The sequence below is a fragment of the Rhinatrema bivittatum genome, chromosome 5, assembly GCF_901001135.1.
Source record: "Rhinatrema bivittatum chromosome 5, aRhiBiv1.1, whole genome shotgun sequence".
Taxonomy (NCBI): domain Eukaryota; kingdom Metazoa; phylum Chordata; class Amphibia; order Gymnophiona; family Rhinatrematidae; genus Rhinatrema; species Rhinatrema bivittatum.
Window position 1 is genome coordinate 350,213,908 of NC_042619.1, and position 23,478 is coordinate 350,237,385.

The window sequence follows — 23,478 nt, forward strand, 5'->3', positions numbered from 1 at the left end:
GTTATATGTAATGAGATTTACTGCATATGTCACTGATGAGGCGATTTTATTGTTCAGTTTTTGATAACTTCGATTTCGTCACAACCAACGCCGTGCATCTAAGGAAATCAGGCTGCCTCTTATCAGGACCCCATGCAAGCACCACACTGATATATGCATAGCTTAGAAATAGCAGGACCAGCTAAAGAACAGACGCAAGAAATGCCTGCCTACCTTAACACCAGCACGTCATTTTGCAACGCTGCAGATTTTCCTGCCAACAGGGTGCGGGAACCCCGCTGGCATTATAAATCAAAAGACATAGTGAGGCATCGACCTCAGGGGTTTTTGGGGGGGAATACGTGCTGCTCCCCAAGTGTTGCCACCCGAGGCAGCCGCCTCCCCCTGCCTCATTATAAAACCAGCCCTGTCAATGGGCCTTCTGTCTATGGAATGTCATCAGAGAGTCGAAGCCACTGCAGGCGGCTATCTCACAGTTTAGAGGCTGTGCTAGTCACCAGCCACAGGTAAATAAAGACTAGCAAGCACAGCCAAATACTGGTTGGTTGTAAAACCTGCTCACCAACCATTAATTCTCAGCAACTGCTAGCAAAGTGGAAATTGTGCACCCTGAATTAAAGATACACTAATGCACAGGGAGATAATGGAACTAGTTTTCAAGCACTTTATCACAAGTGCAAATTAGGATTCAAGCAACATCATTGGCATTACACTTTGTACCCGTGTTTTCAAAGTAATATATAAATTGGTTAAAAATAAGAGAGCAAATATATATCAATAATGACAATAAAATTAAATTAAAAAGGAACAGAAGAGCCCATGAAAAAGATAACTCTGAGATTCTGGTGAGAAAACATTTTCTAAAATAAAGTAACTTATATACATACACGCATTTAGGAACAGCAGGGAAGCAATGTTTGAAGTAAAAAAATCTCAAGAGCTCTCCTGTCTGTCTTTACAGCATTAAACAGACCGTGTCCTTCTCTATCTCAAAAATCCTAATACAGACCAATTTTAAAAGGGCCACACACGTAAAAACGGGTGCTACGTGCGAGGCCATGCCTTGCGCGTGCCGCGCGCATTTTCGGAAGGGCCTAGCCATGCGCATAAACTCCGTTACGCGACGAAGTGCCGGGCCTCTCCAAAGGGGCAGGGAGGGGCAGGGGCAGGGGCGGGCCAGGACAGCACCATTCGACACTGTCCTAAGGAAGCACGCGCCAGCTGCTAGCCGGCACGCGGAGATTACTTCTGCTCCCGAGGAGCGGTAAGTAATCGAACAGAAAAGAAGGTTAGCTAGGAAGAGGTTAGGGGTCGGGGAGGAGAGGGGAAAGGGTAGGAAGGTTAGGTAGGGGTATAGGGAGGTTCCCTCCCAGTATACTCCTTAATTGGAGCGGACTGGGAGGGAAATGGGGAAGCCCTACTTCCGTCGACGCGTGTGGCTTTTTTAAATTATCTCCCCCCCCCCCGTGTCCGCGAGTCGTGGGCCGCCCGCATACACGCGCGCGCGCAGATTTTAAAATCCGGGGTGCATGTGCGCGCAGCCGTCAGATTTTATAACATGTACGCACCGGCGCGCGCATGTTATAAAATCGGTGCGGCCATGCGCGCACGCCGGGAACCGCGCGCACACACGGTCGCGCGCACACTCCTTTTAAAATCGACCCCTCTTAGAGAATAACTCTCAAACAACTCCAAGCAGCCCCCTATATGTGGCCACACGGAGATCTGCTACAGTATTTTTCTAACCATGTGTCAAGTACACGAAGATTAGAATATTCATTTATGTCTACGCCCCCAACACGTGTGCATATGTTTGGTTAAGCACGCACTGAAAAAGCATACTTTTCCTACCTATATTACGAACATATGCATGTATGTTTTATGTGTATATAAAAATAGAACTTGCTCATGTAAAACCCTGATTCATACGCAGGAGCTGATATATTTTAAAACATGCGCGTGTCACTGAAATCACCAGTTTCTTTCATACCTCCGCTAGGTCAACCAGCTCTTCTCCAAGTCTTCGTGCCCCTTCTTGTTCTTCGCCCTGAAACAGCCCACCCCCACCCCCGTCCATCACTTCACCCAGAGTTCCCACCCAGGCAATAGATGAGCCTGCTATCGTTTGCGCTGGATAATTAATAGATGCAAAATTGCGCAAATACGTTTCCAAATTTAAACCATGTCAATCTCTTATGAAACAGCAACTTGCACGCAATTTCTCCTGGTCCCGCTCTGAACGCCCCTAGACCGCCACTATTTTGTGCGAGCGAAACAAAAGTATGTGCGTATTTTTTTATGTTTATAAATTAACATTTCTGCATGTGCAAACTACTTGCACACGTATGCTACTTTCACCCCACGTATTGTAACGCCTCTGAAAATTCATTCCTTAGTATACCTGAAGGGTAATTTTCAAAGGGATGTCTGCAGAAATGCCTTTTGAAAATTGCCCAGCCTCTGTGCACATAAAATTGCACGCCTTCGCTCAGTATGCACATACTTTTAGTGCACTGGGAGGAGGATTGCTGGGGGAAGGGAAGTGGAGCCTGAACGAGGGTTGCATTTACATGCCTACTTTGGGATTTTTAAAAAAAAGTATGTACAGAATTGTCCCTGCAAACCTTCCTTGCACCAAGTAGCAGCACCGTAGTTTTCAAGGGATAATATCCCAATCAAACCCACACGCGCAAGCTCACTTTGAAAACCGGTGTAACTTAGGTGTACGCCAGCCCGAGGATGGGTGAGAGCTGTAATGAAATGAACCCTCCAGCCGTCCCTGTCCCATCTTCAGATCTCGGAGAAATAAACAATCTTTTCCCTTCTTTGACCCTTAGCATCTTCCTTCTACACACTTCTTTCGCCCTGGAATAAAGTGAAACTGACTGCTCCCATTTGCTCTGCTTTTCTATTCAAGTATCACAGCCTTTCCTAAAAGCTCAGGGGGTCTGAAGCTGCAGTAAAGGCCTCTTTGGCGTTTGGCTTCAGCAAACAATATATTCCGAACGGCTCTGGTACATGAAATAATAAAGACCCTCCATGCTTTCTATCCACAAATCCTTGCTTCCTGACAAACACTTGACAAAGAAATCAACACTTCAAGTTGGTAATCACTGCCTGGCCTGAAGTCATTCTCCAGGTGGCGGGGGCGGCTCGGTTAGGAGCCTGCTTGATTTTTTTATGTGCCTCACGGCTTTCGCTTCATGCGACTGAAAAGCAGACGATTTCGGCTGAAATGTTAGTGCACCCCCACCACAACCTTGTCATGAGTCTTGGTCCTTTCACGCTCACATAGAGGACTCTAGCTGAGCTGCAGCTGTGACTGTTAAGCCTAAGATCCTAGAAGGCACAGGAAGCGAAGGCGGCCCATTTAAATAATTCCACCTCCTTTCTTCCAGAACTGCGTCATGTTGAGCCATGTTTTATTTATCAGCTTGACTGCTTTTTTTTTTTTTTTTTTTTTTTTAAAAAGAAAAACATTTTTTTTTTCACATCCCTGCTGACTAGAGCAGCAAAACAATCCCGAGTGTCAATCATCCATCCTCACCGCCAGTGTCTCAACCTGTAGCTTCAGTGGCATATGACTTGTTTATTTTTTTCCTCCTGCTTTGAAAACAATTCTCATTTTTCCAGTAGTTCAGTCATTTCTTGGCACCTGCACTGTTATGTTTTTGTATAGATGTGAACCCTGGGCCGAGATGAGAGTTGTCTCCACCCATAGGGAGGAGCCCAGTCGGTAGGCGTGGTCTCAGCGACGTAGGACACGGCTGTATGTTAGAGGCTTTATTATGAAGGAAGGAAGAGCGGAAGCTGTAAATAAGTACAGTTCTGAGCAGTGGGGTATACCCAGTGTGGTACCACAGCAGTGATGATCCGGTAGAGGCCCGCGGAGCGGGGTACGCCAGCAAGCACCTTCAGATGGGTAGAGAATGCCTCAGAAGTGCAGATCCGGTAGTGGCCTGCGGCGCGGGGTACGCCGAGGTGTCTGTACTGGAGATGCAGGAACCCGGAAGTGGATCTTGTAGTTGATATGGCAATACCCTGCAGCTCAGGGTGTACTGGAACCACTTCACTGAAGAAGGAGCGGTAGTGGCCCGAGGCACGGGGTACACCGCAGGAAAGCTTCATCCAAGCTTCAATCGTTGAAGTCTGTAGTAAGGTACTCACTAGTGGAAGTTCCAAGATAGTGTCCCAAGGAGAGGGTCAGGTAGATTCCCAAGGCAGGAAGGCCCTCCGAGGAGCGGATAGCCAGGAACGTGGAAGGGCCCCCGAGGAGCGGGTACCCAGAGCGTCCAATACCCAGAGGGAAATCCGGAACTGGAAGTCCAAGAGTAGAGGAGTAGAGCGGATTCAGCAACGAGGAGACTCTTGCTAACTCGTAGTAGCAGAGGGCCGGTCGGTTTAAGTACAGCATCGAGTTGACATCATCCGGAAAGGGGTGCCCCCAAGGTTCCCGCCATGACGTGTACAAAGGAGGCCCTTGTGCACGCCTTAGGTGATTCCGGATCCAAGATGGTGGTCAGCAACGCCCACACCGTCCCAGGGACGCTGGGGAGGTCGGCGCTGGCTGACGGAGGCTGCCTCTCTTACTAAGATTGACGGTGCAGGGGAAAAAAGAGGCGAGCATGAGAGGTCGCAGCCGTCTGCGACCGACGGGCATAACATGCACTTTGTGGGGGTGGGAGGGGTGGGGATTGGGAATATTCAGACTGATCGATTTGGGACAGAGTTGCAGAACTTTGCAATAGATTTCAAAGGGAACGTCCACCCCGCCCAAAACACGGCCGTGGGGAATGCCTCCCGCAGATGTGCTTCAAAGTGCCCACCTTTTAGGTGGATTAAGGGAGGGTGATTTTATCCAGGAAATTGGGCCGCTGCAGCATTCCTGTATGCTGTTACGCACCCCGTCTGCGCCCAGCCCGCGCACGGGCCTGATCACCTCTCTGGTTCCACGCCAGGTCCCGGGTCGGCCTCCCTAGCGGCAGCTGCGAGCTCTTCCAGGCCTCGGCGTCCCGCGGCGGCGGTCGCCGGGCCTTCCACTGCGCACCAGGCCTCACGCCGGAGCTCGGCGTCCTCGGTGGCGTTGGCCACGCCCCTACGCGCGCGCGGCCTGCCCGGCCTCTTGTAGGGCCAGGGGCGGGTCCTAGCTCTGCGGCGCGCCCTGATTGATTCCCTGATATAAGGAAGTCCCTGCCTGTACTTCCTTGCCTTGGCAATCGGGTTAGTTCCTTGCTAGATTGTCACCGCGTCTGAACCTTGTTCCAGTCTCGTTCCAAGACTCGTTCCAGGATCCTTCTGTTCCAGTCTTGTTCCTGCCTTTTTCCTGCATCCTAGTTCTCCAGCATCCTTCTGTTCCTGTTCGTCTGTCCGCTTCCCCAGGTAGTACCTCCAGACTGTCTCACTGGTACTCACCTCGGCTTGCTCCTTGACCTGCCTGCCTGCTGCCTGCCTTCCGACTTTAGCCTGTTCCTTGACCTGCCTACCTGCTGCCTGCCTTCTGACCTTGGCCTGCCTGTGACCTCTGGAACCTGACCCCTGCTTTGTTGACTACTCCTTGGACTGACTCCCGGATTCTGACCTCTGTTCCTAGCCTTGTCGTCACCTACGCTGTTCTGGTCTTCCCTGCTCCATCTGAACTCCAGTCTCGAACCTGACCGAGCTCCCCTTCTGTCTGTGGGCACCCCTGACTCTCATCTCTCCAGGAGACCCTGCGAGGCCCACCTAAGTCCAAGCGGCCCGGGACCCTACGGGCTCCTCCCGGGGGTACCTCGGGCTTCCAGTGATGAAGCTCATCCTAGCCTCTGTCTCCTCCAGTGCTCCGCCCCCTGGGGCCAGCTGCTTCCTGGTCCCTACCAGGGAGCCGTTCTCCACTCCTCCAGGACAAGGGTCCACCCCCGAGCGCAACATATGCTACCACTCTATATCTGATTCATTAGTCCTGTGACCTTTGAACTGTAAGGTCTGAGTATTCCTGTCTCTGGCCGTCAGTGGTAAAACCATGCCCAGTCATTACTGTACTTCTAATAGATTTCACTGGTAACAATGAAACCCATTATAATTTAAGACAATGAGAAAATTTAACCTCACGTGTTTTGGGGGGTTTTTTTTGTGGCAAGAACACCATTTCCGATCCAAAACGACACAAAACGACACATTTTCTTGCTGTTTTCAAATGACGGCACATTCCTACTAAGTAAGAGACTTCTGTACAATATCTTCATCTCTGGATAATTCTTTCGTTGATCCAAATGAAGCCGGGACAGCCAGCAGAACAAAAATATTGACAACGAATATTTGGCACATTCTTCTCTAAAGCATTATCAGTATTAATGTAAGGTTATAGTAGCACCCAGTGTTATGAAATTAGCCATAACAACAGCAACATAACTATTAAAGCAGATTCAGTAAATAAGCCTAGAACATTTTAAGGTTTAATGTATTGTATTTCCGTGCATTTTTATAGCGCAAATCATGTTTGCCCTTTATTGTGTTGGAACGAAATGATTGATGTTGGTATGTTATCAATATAAACACATATTATATTTTAACTCAGTCATGAATGCTAAAGGACAAGATAAAGCAGGAGACCAGGATGAAAATTAAATCATATTTGCAGAAAATAGAGCACGAAGGAGAGAGCAGAAAATAAACTCAAATCAATTATTCAGCATCCAGGCAAATTAAATGATTTACAGAGCAATCAAGCTGCTTAAGCAAGAAACAATAAAAATCATTTCCTCTTTTCCATATTTCTACAATTTTTCTTATTGGAAGTATTGTACAATCATAAATAGTATGGTCACATGCAAAACTGCAAGATACATTTATAAAGTCTGTAGGAAAGTATCACAGATTTAGTATCTTGCAAAATGCCTGTAAAATTTCTTTTCTCTCAGGCTAAAATCACTCTGTCCTGCCTCCTCAGACCCAGTAATTGTTATCAAATTTCAGGACTTGCATGCATAAAAGCTGACACGCCCTAAGGAAAATTCACATGTAAATGATTAAACTTAGGAGCGCAAATACTCACATTTATGAGATTTGTGCCACTTATCAGAAAAACCTTTTAACTTCTCTGGGTAAGTGGCGGGTCTGCTGCCACGTAGGGGGGTCATTTTTCAAAGCGACTGCACGCGAAAAGGGACTTTTCACGTGCGATCACTAAAAAGGGGCGGTGTCAAGAGGGGCGGACACCGCGAAGACAGCGTGGACGGCGAAAAGGTTAGGAGCCTTTTTGCTTACAATTTCTCGCCCAATAGCACCACCTTTTACGATGGCGCTGCCGGCTATCGCAGGCCCACCCCCCGCGTCACCCCCCCCCCCCCGTACCGCGTGATTCACGATGCCGCGGTGTCTTAGAAAATCTAGGCCTTAGCTGGATAAGTCTCAAAAAACACTACTTATGCAGCTAAGTAATATAGCTGGATAAATGTTATAACGCTACTTATCCAGCTAAGTAATATAGCTGGATAAATGTTATAACGCTACTTATCCAGCTAAGTAATATAGCTGGATAAATGTTATAACGCTACTTATCCAGCTAAGTAATATAGCTGGATAAATGTTATAACGCTACTTATCCGGCTACATTGATAATACATGCTCGCATATCTTGTAGATATGCGAGCATGTTGCTGGGTAGATTTAAGCGTATTTTATATAGTGTGTACACATTTGCATGCATGATATAAAAATACAGGAACATGAGCGCGTGCATATGTTTTAAAGTTGTCTTCAAATGCAGGTTTCCCCTATTCTCTATGTTTATAAAAGGGGCTATTCAGTTGCCATTTGTACTGTTTTGAAATACCAAACACGTTATTTGGAAGAGCCTAAAAAAGATTTTTGGAGAGCACAGGAGACACAGCTAGCAGCCTCCGCTCACACCCCCCATTGGATCATTCATATACCTATCTATTGATTTTGTATACCGTCGTTCGGGGGAGCCATCACAACGGTTCACATAATTACAACAGTATAAAATAATAAGTAAAAAAACAGAAAGTTAGATAAATTATTAGTAAATATAAATAAATTAAAATCAAGGCAAATAATAAAACTAAAATAAAATCCAAACTTAATTATGTTAGTAATGCATACAAGTAGAAATGTATTTGTTTGTTTGTTTTTCTATACCGATGTTCAACTAGTGTTATCACACCGGTTTACATAGTGTGGCAGTGGGAGCCATAGCTTTATCATAGAGTTACTTAGAGTTTAGCATAGGTTTATCATAGCTTTAAAATAGATTTAGCATAGCTTTATATCGATACAAAGGAATCCATTTGTGTAGGTTTTTTCTTTACAATAATAGTCTGTGCTGTGGGTAACTATGGAACATGGGTAATGATAATCTTAGAAACAAGGGTGTCTTTGGCAATTTGAGTCATGGAGGGAGGGCTGTAGCCCTTGTAGATTTGTAGTGTATGAGACAATGTGATTGAGGGGTGGGCATTGTAAATAGTGGTAGAGGTAGTGAAAGAAATGTTGATTATGACTGTGTTGTTAATATACATTGTAGTGTTGTGGTGTTGCGGTTCTGGTCGTGAGCACCGCGGCCAGGACCTTACCTCCGGGCTCCCGGGCCTGCTCCCGCTTCCAGAGGCCTGGTTTGCGGCCTGGTTGGTGGCGTCCCCGCTGGTGCTGCGCCGCTGCGAGCTCTCCCATGGACGCCCGGCTCCTAGGCGCGCGCGCTACTTGGGCGCTTTTCTAGGCCATTTCCCGCCAGTAGTGACTCCGCCCAACTCCTGACGTCAGAAGCCGCGGCCTTGATAAGCCTGCCGCGGCCATCCAGTGTTTGCCATGCAACGGGTTAGCCTCCTGGTTTCCTGTTGCGCTGTGCCCCGGAGTGACTCACTTTGCTTCGTTGCTCCGTTCCTGCTACAGTACCTGCTTGGTTCCAGCCTGCCTGCTACAGTTCCTGCCTGGTTCCAGTATCTGAATCCTGCTACTGTTCCTGCCTGGTTCCAGTATCTGAATCCTGCTACTGTTCCTGCCTGGTTCCTGGTTCCAGTACCCGAATCCTGCTACTGTTCCTGCCTGGTTCCAGAACCCAAACCCAGTTACAGTATCTCTACTGTCCTAGTCTGGTTCTAGTTACCTGTCCTGATCCACAACCCACCTAAGTCCCAGCGGCCGGGCCCCTACGGGCTCCTCCCGGGGGAGCACCAGCTTCCAGGGTGAAGAGCATCTACGTCCTGCCTGATCCTCTGCCTTCCGGCCTGCTATTCACTAGAGACATTGACCACCTTTCCCAGTCTCCAGCAGGTCGGCCCAAGGGTCCACTAAACAGAGACTCCCATAACATGTGGTCTGTGAAATAAGAAGACTTGATTCATGGGGGGATGGTCATTATGTGTGATTTTGCGGTGGATTGAGAGGGGGAGTGCTGTGCGTGCTTTTGGGGGGGGGGGGTGGCAGGTCTTCGTGTGGTAGGTGGAGGTGTGTGTGTGTGTGGTTGTGGGATATGCTTTGTTGAAAAGCCAAGCTTTGAGGTTCTTTTTAAATGAGTGTGTTATTGGGCCGAGCCTGAGCTGGGGTGATAGACTGTTCCAGACCTGCGACTGTTATGGCACGCTCTCTTGTTGAGGTTAGCTGGGCCATTTTTAGTGGAGGAGTAGGAATGAGCCCAGTGTTGGTGGAACGGAGAGTCCTCTGGGCGGGTTGGAAGTGTATGTTAGGGCTCATCCAGTCGAATTTATCGGTGTATAGTGCTTTGTGTATGAGGGTTAGGGCTTTGTAATGAATTCTGTGAGGTATGGGTAGCCAGTGTTGAGATGTGTTCAGATCTTTTGGTGTTTGAGAGTGATCTTGCCGCTGCATTTTGTAGTAGTTGTAGTGGCTTTAGGGAATTGGATGGGAGGCCAAAGAGTAGGGTATTGCAGTAGTCGAGTTTGGAAAATAGTAGTGCTTGGAGTACTGTTCGATAGTCGTGAACATAGAGTAGTGGTTTTATTTTTTTTAGTATCTGGAGCTTGAAGAATCCATCTTTTATTATTGAGTTAATATGGTTCTTCATGCTGAGCTCACTGTCGTATTCGTCGGGACTCAAATCCATTGCATCCATTCTCGGGGGATCCCGATCCATTCATTAATTACATATGTATTCATTTCCCAAAAAACCTCATCCCAACCCTTTAAATTTAATTTACCACAACCCCCCCAACCTCCTGACCCCCCCCCCCCCCCCCCCCAAGACTTGCTGAAAATCCCTGGTGGTCCAGCGAGGGTCCTGGAGCGATCTCCTGCACTCGGGCCGTCGGCTGCCGGTATTCAAAATGGCGCCGATAGCCTTTGCCCTTGCTACGTCACAGGGGCTCCCGGTGCCATTGGTCGGCCCCTGTCACATGGTAGGAGCATGAGACCTGTTGCTGAGGGAGGAGAGAGTGACACAGCTGGGCTTATATAGGTCCCGGCCCAGTTTCTGAAAATTGCTACGATAGTAGTTACATTTACATATGTAAATCCTTTTGAAAATTCATCTGAAAGGGTAATTTTCAAAAGGAATTACATGTCTAAATATAATTACCATCGAGCAATTTTCCAGTCATTTACACGTGTAAAGTGCACTTACACAAGCAAATCCTATCGACAGTTCAATGGCATAGATTGTAGCAATTTTCAAAAGCCCACTTACTCAAGTAAAATCCAGTTTTATGCATGCAAATGCTTTTTAAAAATCAGGCCCTTAGAGCATTCAAGATACTTCAAAACTGATTCATTTTATTTTCAAGGGAGAATTATTAATGCTGTACCTACCATGAATAATATCTTAACAACAAAACAGGATAACAGGATTTCATACAGATATTAACGAATAAGAACTCTTCTCTTATTTTTCTTATCTCCAGGAACTAACAGAATTGGTTCTGAATATAAACCAAGATAACTATCAGATAAATCCTCTTACAGGTTCATTTATCAATTCGCATTAGAGCCCTAATGCGTGCAATAAATATGACAATGCATATTAGTATGCAAATTATATATTTCGTGTGCAAGTGGGAGGAATTAATGGAACAGAGGGTCTGCTCGCGTGGAATGCGGTAGAGAGTAACTCACACTATTGCGGGATTTAAGGTCAGAAATACTATAACTTTTTTCTGTGCATTCTACCCGCATTAGCAGGGAAAATGTATTTATCGCACGACGCACGAGTGAGTGAGAGAGAGAGAGAGAGACCCGCCCTGTGTTGAAAGTGTCCCCCCCTTACAATGATACACATATATATAGCATTTCACATTTATTTTATTTATTTATTTATTTTTAACTTTTATATACCGACATTCTTGCATTAAATGTAAATCATGCCGGTTTACAGTTAAACAGAAAAAGCAGGAAAAAATTCCTTAGTCGAATACAATGAAACAGCTTAGTTAACAAAGGAAACATAAAAATAAATTTTTACATATACACAAAGGTTTGCACGAAGAGGTGCACAAAGGGGAGAGCCCCTTTGTCGCGCGACGCCTGGCGCGCAACACCTGGTGTTGAGGCTGTCTTAACTGTCCGATGTTAGTGACGTCATGGGGGGGGGCGGGTCTAATGATCGCAGCACTTACTTCGCTGCTTCTTTCCAGTTCCAGGTGAAGATCAAGCTGTTTCCTTCACTTCCCCTCCCATGACTGTGGGGTGAGAAGCGCTGCAGGGTGCCCCTTGATGTTATCTTGACTCACTCTCTGAAGATACAAATGGCTATTGGTCTAGCTGGACTTTCTTGTGGCTGAAATGTCAGTGTACACCTATCTGTGTCCTTATTTGAGTAATCTGAGTGCAAAGTACTGGGGTTAGGGTGTGGGCTGGTTCTTCGCCCTCTCACCAGCCCCGGGCTTTGATGCTAGGGGGCGCTGTTTGCGTTCGCTGCTTGATTGGCTGAGAGGCACTGGTAGGTGCTGTCTCAGAAACTCCTTGTATCAACATGTGCTGATCTGCTCCTATTCTGTACATTAAATAAATTAAAAAAACAGAATTCCTGACTGAAGTCTTCTGCTCAGAGAAACTAAAGTGTATATTAAGAGTTGTCTTGCCGGCTTGGTGCCGATACTTGCTAGGGTTTCAAAAAATAATTTTATAATTAAGTGTCCCTATTTTCTATTGAGTCAAAGAGGGAGGTTCTGGCATGTGTTTTCTGACTCAGACACACAGAACGTTTCCTCTCACTCTGTCAGGCCGATGCAATAAAGTGTGCTCAGCCTAGCGTTGAGGTTTCATGCACTAGGCTGGCACCTGATGCAATAAGGGGCTTGATTAGTGCATCCAAAACGCTTGCCCAAACAACTGCTTACCTGATAGCACTCGTCACATGTAAATTCCATGGAGGTGAGGCTATTAGCTATTATCCTCCGATGCAGAAATCCCCCCCGGTGCCCACCGCACACTTATTAATGTGGCAAACTTAACTCCGGCCCAGAGCTGGTGCTAAGTCATTCCCGCGAGTCAAGGGCTCATGGAAACAGCTGATTTACAAGGAGATATCCAAATTTTCATTTATAATTTTCATTTATAAACACTACTAGATATCCAAACACTACTAGATATCCAACACTACTAGATATCCAAATTTTCATTTATAAACACTACTAGATATCCAAACACTACTAGATATCCAAACACTACTAGATATCCAACACTACTAGATATCCAAATTTTCATTTATAAACACTACTAGATATCCAAACACTACTAGATATCCAAACACTACTAGATATCCAACACTACTAGATATCCAAATTTTCATTTATAAACACTACTAGATATCCAAACACTACTAGATATCCAAACACTACTAGATATCCAACACTACTAGATATCCAAATTTTCATTTATAAACACTACTAGAACTCGGTCCTCATCTAGGGAGATTCAAACAGAGCATTTTAAATAAAGACTAGGGTACGAGTTTGAAAAAGTTCCGTTGCTGCCGACGCGGATTGCTTAGTTCAGAAACAAACATTTCGGACCATGCTGCCCCCATGTTCCGGTGCCAAAAAAAAAAAAAAAGTATCTCTGTCGCCGCAGAATTTCATCAGAACACAAACCAGGATTTCACGAAGGGGTCCAATGCAATTGTGGGCGCACAGCCGCGTCTCCTCTGGGTGCCCGATGCATTCGAGCGCTAGAGACTTAACACAATGTTTCCCTAGTGTGTCCTTTTCAATGCAGCGGCTCGTTTTTAATATCGCACCGGGCGCCCAGAAGAGGTGGCTTACGTGTGTGTTAGGGAAACGAGCGCTCAGTATGAGCTTCTTATTGCATTGGCCCCTGTATGTTTAAACTGTCTCGGTTCAAGGTCGTCACTCGAGCCTTAAAGCTGCAGCCTCTGCAGATAATACAAGTGCAGATTGGGATTGTGATGGGACCTTTATGTCCCGCCACTGCAAATTATCCTGCACTTTTTCTTTCTCCAGACACACAAGTGTTTAATCTAGAACACCTCTGATCCTTTTATAGTGAAGCTGTATAAAAGACAGGGATCACTACTTTCTCCCGCTCTGTGTTGTCTGTTTCTGTTGTGGTATAAAAGCAAATTGCTTTCACTTAAATCCTCCTTTCCTGAATTTAAACTATCAGGTTTATGTAATTTTTACAATTTTTAGTACACAGTGCAGCTTTAAGATTAGGAGTGCCTTCTCATACAGCACTTTATTTTATTTGGGATTTTACTGGAGATAATGACAGTATCCCAGAACAGTATTGCTTCCAGGAAGTTAAAAGATATTTTATCCCCACATAATGATTATGGGCCAAGGTATCACTTTACCTCAGATGAAAAACATTTTTTTCTTCAAAAGTGATACCTCTCACACTTCCAAAATTCCTTAGCCTTTCACACTTTCTCTAACAAATGCCAAGTGAATATTCAGTGGGCTCAGCTAAAATGTGTTGTTCTGATCGTCCTGTCTCTTAATTTTCATTTAACCACTGTAAGCTTCACACACACACACACACACACACACACACTCTTAAATGTGCTTATACCTTCCCTCAGTGTCCTTTATCCAGTAAAAATGGCACTTAGACTCTGTTAAAGAGTGGCTGCTCTGAACTCTGAGCGGGGCCCCGCCTCGCTCTCTGCACCTGCTGCTCCTCTCTCAAAATGATGGGGCTGTTTTTGCAAAACTGAAAATCAAATCTCAGCAGCTCCGCTCCTCCTTCCCAACCCAGGGAGGGGGAAAAACCTCTCACAGCTGCCTGCACCTCTGCCCCATGCGGTAGCATGCTCAGTGAGAGAAAGTGGAAAAACAAAACAAAACATGCCACGTCCCAGCAATGCTTTCCTACAGCCCCAGGACTCAGGTCGCAATTTAACCCCTGGTTACACTTCCAGACTGCAGCCTCACAACCCCTTCCAGGATAATACACTGATGTCACTGAATAAATGACCGCAGCTTTATTAGATGATTAACAACCAAATCCAATACAGATATGCAGGTGTCGCGCCGCTACCCCTATCTCCTTCCCCCACCCTTTTTCTCCTATCCCAGCATATGTTCACTCATTGTTGACTCCAGGGCTCTTAGTAATTAATACGCCCTGTCCCAGCCACCCAAGTGGTACCGTGACAAGACACTGCTTCATGTAGAGGGGTCTGAATCCCAAGGCCTTGTTTGTCAAATACCGGAGCAAGAGGCCCCCCTGGCTGATAACCCACCCTGTGCTGGCTCCTCAGATTCCCCGCTTTACTTCAGAGGCTCAGATACTCGCTGTGACACTGATAATTATATATACAGTCTACTCCCAATGCATTCTTGGCGCACATCATAACGCTGCACAATTTGCATCTTTGCTATTTAACGGGAACCCTTCACACAACATGAAGCGAACATGACCGCAGAGGTGGGTGGTGGGACGCAGGGAGCTAGCAGGGGAGGCAGCAGTCCAAAAGGGGAGAGGGATGGGTTTCTATTCCTTTGAGCTCCCCCTGCTGGTGCCACCCGATCTTCGGCAGTCAGCCAGCCCTGGTGCCCCCAAGGCTGCTCTCTCTCTGTGCTGACATTGCCACAGGTAGCCAGGAAGCCCAGCTGTGTGGCCACGTGGCTTGCCATGTCGGACCAAAGAGATGGAGGCTGCATCGTTGCCCCGGGCACCTGGCAAAGCCCAGGCTGCAGACCTTCTGCCCTTTCTCCTCAACCAACCATCACCAGGATCTGTAGCTCTCCACAGCTTTCTCCTTCCCCCTCACCCCCCTCTGAACTGGTGAGGTACTCATGGGCTGCCAGGGCCACGCAGGCTGTTGCCCACCATTACCAGCCGTGCCCATTCGCCACAGGGGAGATAAAGGCCGTGAGCGCTGTCCATGAATACCTTGGACTTAGTCCTGTTTCCATGCAATCAATCTTATTCTCCCCGATTATTTAGGTACTTGATGGAATGAATGATTATGCGCATACTACAAGAAAACTGTAGAAGATTTAACTAACATATGGTAGAGACAACATTTTAAAATGCAAAAAAAAAGTGTAGAAAAGTAAGAAAAATGAAGGGAATCCTACAATTTACAAAATTCTGCAATTTAGTGTGGATAATAATACCTGGCTCATCAGACGCCATCCCCTCTTTTATTTCAGAGGCTCGGATACTCACTGTGACAGCGATAATTATATACAGTCTACTCTGATACATTATTGGCACATGGTGCACATCCTAACGCTGTACAATTTGCATCTATGCTAATTAAATGGGAACCCTTCGTACAACATGAAGAGAACATTACTGAAGGGGTGGGTGACGGGACGCCGGGAGATAGCAGAGAAGGCAGCTATGGAAATTGAAAAGTTCCTATTATGTATGCTATTGTGTTTCACTAGAATAAACAATAAAGTATGGGAAATACATTGGAAAGAAATACAATTATGAACATCTTCCCATAATGAGCATCTAGTGTATCAACACCTGGGATGTGTACCTCAGATTATATGTGTAGAAATAATTCATTAAAGTATCTGCAGAATTAATCAAACTTCAGAAAAACCCTGGAGCAAATTCCAGCATGCAAAAATAATGTCATGTTTGATGGTGAAATATTAGAATATAATAAATTAACAATCAGCTAGAAACAACTTACCCTGGAGAGTCTCCAGGGAAAAGTAATCAAGCCGTCTGTTTGATTAGTAGGTTGGTTAGGTAAAACATCCAGTGCAGGAAATGTATGAAAACAGAGGACTCAAATTAATTTCTCTTGATCTAATGCATTGACAAAACACAACTGATTTCCAATATCCAGTTCTAAAACGTTTCATTTGCAGAGGAACATCATGGCATAAATCTTGGATGTATGTAATCCATAGAGAGAGACTTTTCCTTTAACCCTCTGCTTGCTGGTGATGCCACATCAATGAAGGATACTCAATTCCTTCTTCATGGTGAAGAGCGGCAATACAGTGCAATTTCTCAGCAGCTTGGTGGCAAAATCCCATGCTACTGAAATATCGCACAACCCAGAAATATTGAACTGATAATATCTTAGGCTAAGTAACTGCATAACTCTGGGTCCCTGGAATAGGACTTCAGGATAGATTATCCCAGTCTAATACGTTCGCAGCATTCTAGAGCTTATGCTATTATTTTTCAGTAGGGAAAGCAGAACTTGAAAGCTATTTAACACAAAGGGGATATTGGCTTTTGCCGTCCTGAATTGAGTTTCTAATATTTTAATATATTAGAATAACGATTTTTGGGGTTTTTTGGTTGCCACCTGCAAGATTCCTTGCTCTCTTGTTTTGCATATTTATCACCTTCTTTGGTTTTCCTTTAGAGTGTGCACCTTAGCGTGGAGGATAAAAGAGTAATACTATACAGCAGAACCCTAACGATTTTTTTTTGGGGGGGGGGGGCCAACGAAAAGCAGAAGGCGGCTTCATAATGTCACACCACCAAAAATATTGAAAAACATAGGTAAAAAAAGGAGTGTCAAAAACACTTGAAGAAAATCACAAAATTCAACAGATCTTGCAGAAAAATGAGCAAAACACTGAAGAAAATATTTCTATATTTAGTCAAATTTTCGTTAGCAAAATATGTGAAAATAATAACCAAACCAAAACTGATTGTAGGTATTGTCCCTAATGCAGTTCTTCAGAGTGTCAGGATTTGTGATACAATTTTTGTACTGCTTTTTATATGTTTTTTTTTTATCCCTTTTTCAGATATTTAACTTTAAACAAGGAGACTATAATAAAATGAGGAAATTAGAAAAAAACAAAAGGGAACAGTTACAAAAATGAAAAGCTTGCACCATCTAGATGTATTCTATACATTAGAAAAAGTGGAAAGAAAAACAAATGACTGCCAGCAAGATTAAAGAGTAAGATGAAAAAGGCAGTTAAAGCCAAAAGGACATCTTTCAAAAACAGGAAAGTGGACCAAAATGAAGAAATAGAAAAAAAACATAAGTACAGGCAAGTTAGATGTAAAATATTAATAGGGCAGGCCAAAAAGGAATTTGAAAAGAAGCTTGCTAAAGAGATAAAAATCCAAAACTTTTTCAAGTATATTTGAAGCAAGTAGCTTTTGAGGCAGTTGATTGAACCACTAGCTGAACGAGGGGTGAAAAGGGCATGCAGGGAAGACAAAGCCATAGCCAAACCTCCATTCCTGTGGCCTTTACTGAGGAGGGTATCAGGGAGGAACATTCTTTGAGGGTGATGATTCAGAAGAATTGAAGCAAATCACTGTGAACAGGGAGGATGTAATACAGCAAACTGACAAAATATATAGTAAGAAATCACTGGGGCCAGATGGTAGATATCTCAGAGTTCTGAAAGAACTCAAAAATGAAATTGCAGACTTATTACTAGCGATTTCTAACTTGTCATTCAAATCAGCTATGGTACCTGAGAACTGGAGAGTGGCCAATGTAACATCCATTTTTATAAAGGTTCCAGGGGAGATCTTGGAAACTACAGACCAGTAAGCTGGATAAATGAATGAATGCTGGTGCCAGGTAAAATATAAGAAGCTATTGAACAAAATTACTAGCTATCAGGACATACACAGATTAATGAGGCAGAGTCAACATGAATTTAGCAAAGAGATGTCTTGTCTTACAAACCTGTAGATATTTTTTTAAGTGGACATGAGTGAGTTGGTTGATATAGTGTACCTGGATTTTCAAAAGGTGTTTGACAAAAGTCCCCCATGAGAGACTCTTCAGGAAAACGTCATGGGATAGAAGACAATGTCTTAGTGTGGATTGGTAACTAGCTAGTAATCCGAGAGTAGAACTGAATGGTCATTTCTGTCAATGGAGAAAGGTAAATAGTGGAATGCCCTAGGGATCTGTACTGAGACTGATGCTTTTTAATATTTTTATAAATGATCCAGAAAAGGGAGCGATGAGTGAAGTGATCAAATTTGCATATGACACAAAATTATTCAAATTAGTTAAATCACAAATCAGCTGTCAAGAATTGCAAAAGGACCTTGCAAGACTGGGGGATTGTGTTATGGCTAGTGTCAGTCTCGAGCAAGCACTCGAGGCTTGGCATACCAAGGCTCTCTAGGTGGAAGAGAAGTGAGGTGTGTGCCCTTGCAGTGGTGAAGACGGTCCAAGTCCCGGCCACTCCGCCGACCTACACGCCCCGGGAGACCACACTATTATGGTGGTCTCTGAACAGTCCTCCGACCGTTCCCAGCCCTTTCTGACCTGCCGCAGGGAGCAGCAGAGGTGGCAGGCCGGATGGAGGACAGGTTGGCACAGGACTGAAGTGGAGAAAGCAAGGCCTTGGAACTTGGAGCTAAGCACAGAGGAGCTCAGGACGAAGACAGGAACAAGAGGGATGAGCAGGACCCTCAGGCGCCCTACCAATCCATTGCCAACGGGCGGCCCCAATGGACGGTCGCGGACCACACTGTCTCCTTCGCGCCCTACACAGCCCAGAGGCTGGTCGCGGACCACAAGAAGAGCGGGAGAAGCTCGGGAAGTCACTCAACACCGGGTAGTGGAAACCCCTCGGGTCCTCCAGAGTTGGAACTAGGAATCAGAAGCAAGAGTCTAGGAACTCAGAACAGAAGCAGGAACTCTCAGAGGCATGGGTCCCACATCCCGGAGCATCAGGATTGGAACATCAGGACCAAGCAGGTACATCAGGACTGGAACATCAGAAGCAAGCAAGAACATCAAGACTGGAACATCAGGAGCAAGAAGGAACATCAGGCAGTCCAAGGGAGACATAGCCTAGGTAGACTAGCACCATTGCCGAAGCATGGACTGAGTGCAGAGGAAGTCCTTTTATAGGACAGGAACAAGCAACTCCCTGGGAGGAGTTCAGATGGGCCACACCTGGCTGGCCCTATAACTGGAGAGAAGAGCTGCAGGCCAACCCCTAGGGAGAAGGGCGTGGCCCAAACCAGGAAGTTCAGGCGAAGACTGAAGCAGGCCTCAGGCAGACCCCGAGGATGTCGAAGGCCTCCCTGGACATGGAGCAAAACCTGGGCAAGCAGATCAGGTGAGACCCTGGCTTCGGAGCGGCCTCCAGAGAAGGTGAGAGACCTCCCGTACCTCCAACTATGGGAGGAATCGTAACAGATTGGGCATCTGTATGGCAAATTAAATTTAATGTGGACAAGTGCAAAGTGATGCACATAGCGAAGAATAATACAAAATATAGGTACATGCTACAGGGTTCTATATTAGTCATTACCACCCTGGAAAAGGATCTTGGCGTCACTATGGACAATTCTTTGAAATCCTCAGCTCAATGTGCGGCGGCATTCAAAAAAGCAAATCGAAAGGAAAGCAATGGAAAATAAAACAGATGATATCATAATGCCTCTGTATCAGTTCATGATGCTACCCACCTTGAGTACTGTGGGGTCGATTTTAAGACCCGTACGCGCGCATCCATGTGTGTGCGGTTCCCGGCGTGAGCACATGGGCATGCCAATTTTATAACATGTGCGCGTTGTCGCATGCGTGTTATAAAATACAACGTCCCTGCACATGTGCGCCGGATTTTAACATCTGCGCGTGCAGGCGGCCCGTGACTCACGGGGGGTGGGATTTTCAAATTACATGCGGCGATGCATCACCCTTTTTCTCAGTTCCCTCCCAGTCCTAGTCCCAAACCCTAACCCTATCCTTCCTCCCTCTTCCCTGATCCCTAATCTAACCCTACCCAGCCCCAATATTTTTATTTTTATACTTACTGCTCCTTGGGAGCAGAAGTAAACCCCGCACGCCGGCCAACTGACCCCAGAGAAAGTATTTTTTCACTCAGCACAGAATTAAAAACTGTGGAATTTGTTTCCAGAGGATGTGGTGAATAATGTACCTGGGTTTAAAAAGGATTTCCACAAATTCATAAACTACAATTAGCCATGTAAACTCTGCAAAGCCACTGCTTATCCTTGGTTATGAGCAAGAAGGATTGAACCTAATCTCTGGGATCCTACCGGTTATGTGTGACCTGCATCAGCCAATGTCTGAGAAAAGATGCTGCACTTGATGGACCTTTGATCTGATCCAGCATAACCAATATGGCACTTTTTAATTTACAAAAAACACCAAAGTGCTCTCACCCAGAAAATGTTTTAAATTTAGTACTTATTGTAAATATCTAACACTGGATTAAAAAATGTATTCCAAAAAATGGAGGGAAAGACCTCAGAATAAAAGCAAGCGCAAGCCACTTTGAAAGCTTGCTCTGTTTTAATCACTGGTCAAAAAAAACCTCCAACCACCTTTTATTCAAAATAGCTTTTTATGACTTTTCCTGTACATTTTTTATAAAAATTCTCTACTGGACTCTGATCAGTGTATATAGTAGTTGCTTAAGCTTGGAGAAAATACACGATGTTCCATAAACTGGATAGCAACGAAAAATGCCGTTTGACTTGAGATTTAAATCAAATAAATCTCTAATTAGAATGTCACTTGGCTGAGTCGATGTCCAAATCAATGGGCTGAATCGATAACCATCTCACTTCCTCTAAATGAAATGCCGACGTTGGCCAGCGTTTCGCTAAGAAGGCATCATCAGGGCATCATACTTATTTATTTATTTAATTCTTTTCTATACATGATATGTATATATGATATGAAGGTTATCATATCATATAGACATGATATGTATATATGATATGAAGGTTATCATATCATATAGACATGATATGTATATATGATATGAAGGTTATCATATCATATAGACATGATATATATATATGATATGAAGGTTATCATATCATATAGACATGATATGTATATATGATATGAAGGTTATCATATCATATAGACATGATATGTATATATGATATGAAGGTTATCATATCATATAGACATGATATGTATATATGATATGAAGGTTATCATATCATATAGACATGATATGTATATATGATATGAAGGTTATCATATCATATGGTTTACATGGAACAAGGGGTATTAGAACTTTAACATTATTAATGTAGCGAGAATGCTACTGATTGATGAGATAAGTTACAATGAAACAAGGGATGTTAAACTAGGAAGAACAAAAAGGGGCGAATTTTAAAAGGGTTTATGCGCGTAACCTTTAAAAAAAAAAAAACCTGCGCGCGCCGAGCTTATTTTGCATAGGCTCGGCGGCGCGCGCAAGCCCCGGGACTTTGCTAGGGGGGCGTGTTGGGGGCATGTCGGGGGCGGGGCGGCGTTCAGGGGGCATTCCGGCGGGCGTGGTGCCGGCCCGAGGGCATTCTGGGGGGGCGTGGCCCAGGCCTCCGACCAGCCCCCGGGTCGGGTGATGGCACACCAGTGGGCCACCGGCGCGCGCGAGTTACACCTGCTTCGGGCGATAAAGGTAGGGGGGTTAAGATAGGGCTGGGGGGGTGGGTTAGGTAGGGGAAGGGAGGGGAAGGTGGGGGGAGGCGGAAGGAAATTTCCCTCTGAGGCCTCAATAAGCAAGCTACTCCCATGCTTATTTGTTTACCCAGCCTGTGCAATTTAGTTCTTGTTGGTTGTCTTAATATAAATCCTCTTTTCCTCATCCCCCCTGCTGTTGAAGCAGTGAGCTGTGCTGTATATGTATTCAAAGTGAAGAATCAGGCTTAATTAGTTCGGGGTAGTAACTGCCACAACAAACTAGCTACTCCCACGCTTATTTGTTTACCCAGACTGTGTAATTTAGTCCTTGTTGGTTGTCTTAATATCCTACCATCCATCTGGCCCAAATGATGAGATGGACAGTGAAATGCTAAGAGAAATCAGGGAAGCTAACCAAATTGGTAGTGCAGTAATAATGGGAGACTTCAATTACCCCAATATTGACTGGGTAAATGTATCATCGGGACATGCTAGAGAGATAAAGTTCCTGGATGGAATAAATGATAGCTTTATGGAGCAATTGGTTCAGGAACCGACAAGAGAGGGAGCAATTTTAGATCTAATTCTCAGTGGAGCACAGGATTTGGTGAGAAAGGTAACTGTGGTGGGGCCGCTTGGCAATAGTGATCATAATATGATCAAATTTAAACTAATAACTGGAAGGATTCATTTCAAAATGTTATGTTTATTACATAAATCTATTAACAATGATAATAAATGGTTAAATGCCTCCAACTCTACATTCCACAACAAAATTTGATATCAGCAAACCAAAGGTCTATTAGATCTGCGCACCTGCTGTGATTAACAAACAGAATAATGGTATATAAATCCAATAAATAAATAAGGGGGACAATAAATAAAATCCACAGCTCTAGCACTAAACTTTCAAAAGGGAATCTTTGATAAAATGAGAACAAAAGTTAGAAAAAAACTGAAAGGAGCAGCTGCAAAGGTTAAGAGTGTGCAAGAGGCGTGGTCATTTTTAAAAAAATACCATCCTAGAAGCACAGACCAGATGTATTCCACGCATTAAGAAAGGTGGAAGGAAGGCAAAACAATTACCGGCATGGTTAAAAGGTGAGGTGAAAGAGACTATTTTAGTCAAAAGAACTTCCTTCAAAAATTGGAAGAAGGATCCATCTGAAGAAAATAGGATAAAGAATAAGCATTGTCAAGTTAAGTGTAAAACATTGATAAGACGGGCAAAGAGAGAATTTGAAATGAAATTGGCCACAGAGGCAAAAACTCATAATAAAAACTTTTTAAAAATATATCTGAAGCAGGAAGCCTGCGAGGGAGTTGGTTGGACCATTTGTTGACTGAAGGGTTAAAGGAGCACTTAGGGACAATAAGGTTATCATGGAAAGACTAAATGAATTCTTTGCTGCAGTGTTCACTGAAGAGGATGTTGGGGAGATATCTGTTTGAGACGGTTTTCAAAGGTGACTATCCAGGTGAATTGACTAGTCAGATGAACTGGAAGATGTAGTAGGCCAGATTAACAAATTGAAGAGTAGCAAATCACCTGGATAGGATGGTATACATCCCAGGGTTCTGAAAGAACTCAAACATGAAATTTCTGCTTTTCTATACAACTTTTTGGGTACTCCGGGCAGGCATTAATTTCTGAGCACAAAAATGTGTATATTGGATGCACATTTTTTTTTTTTTTTTGCATT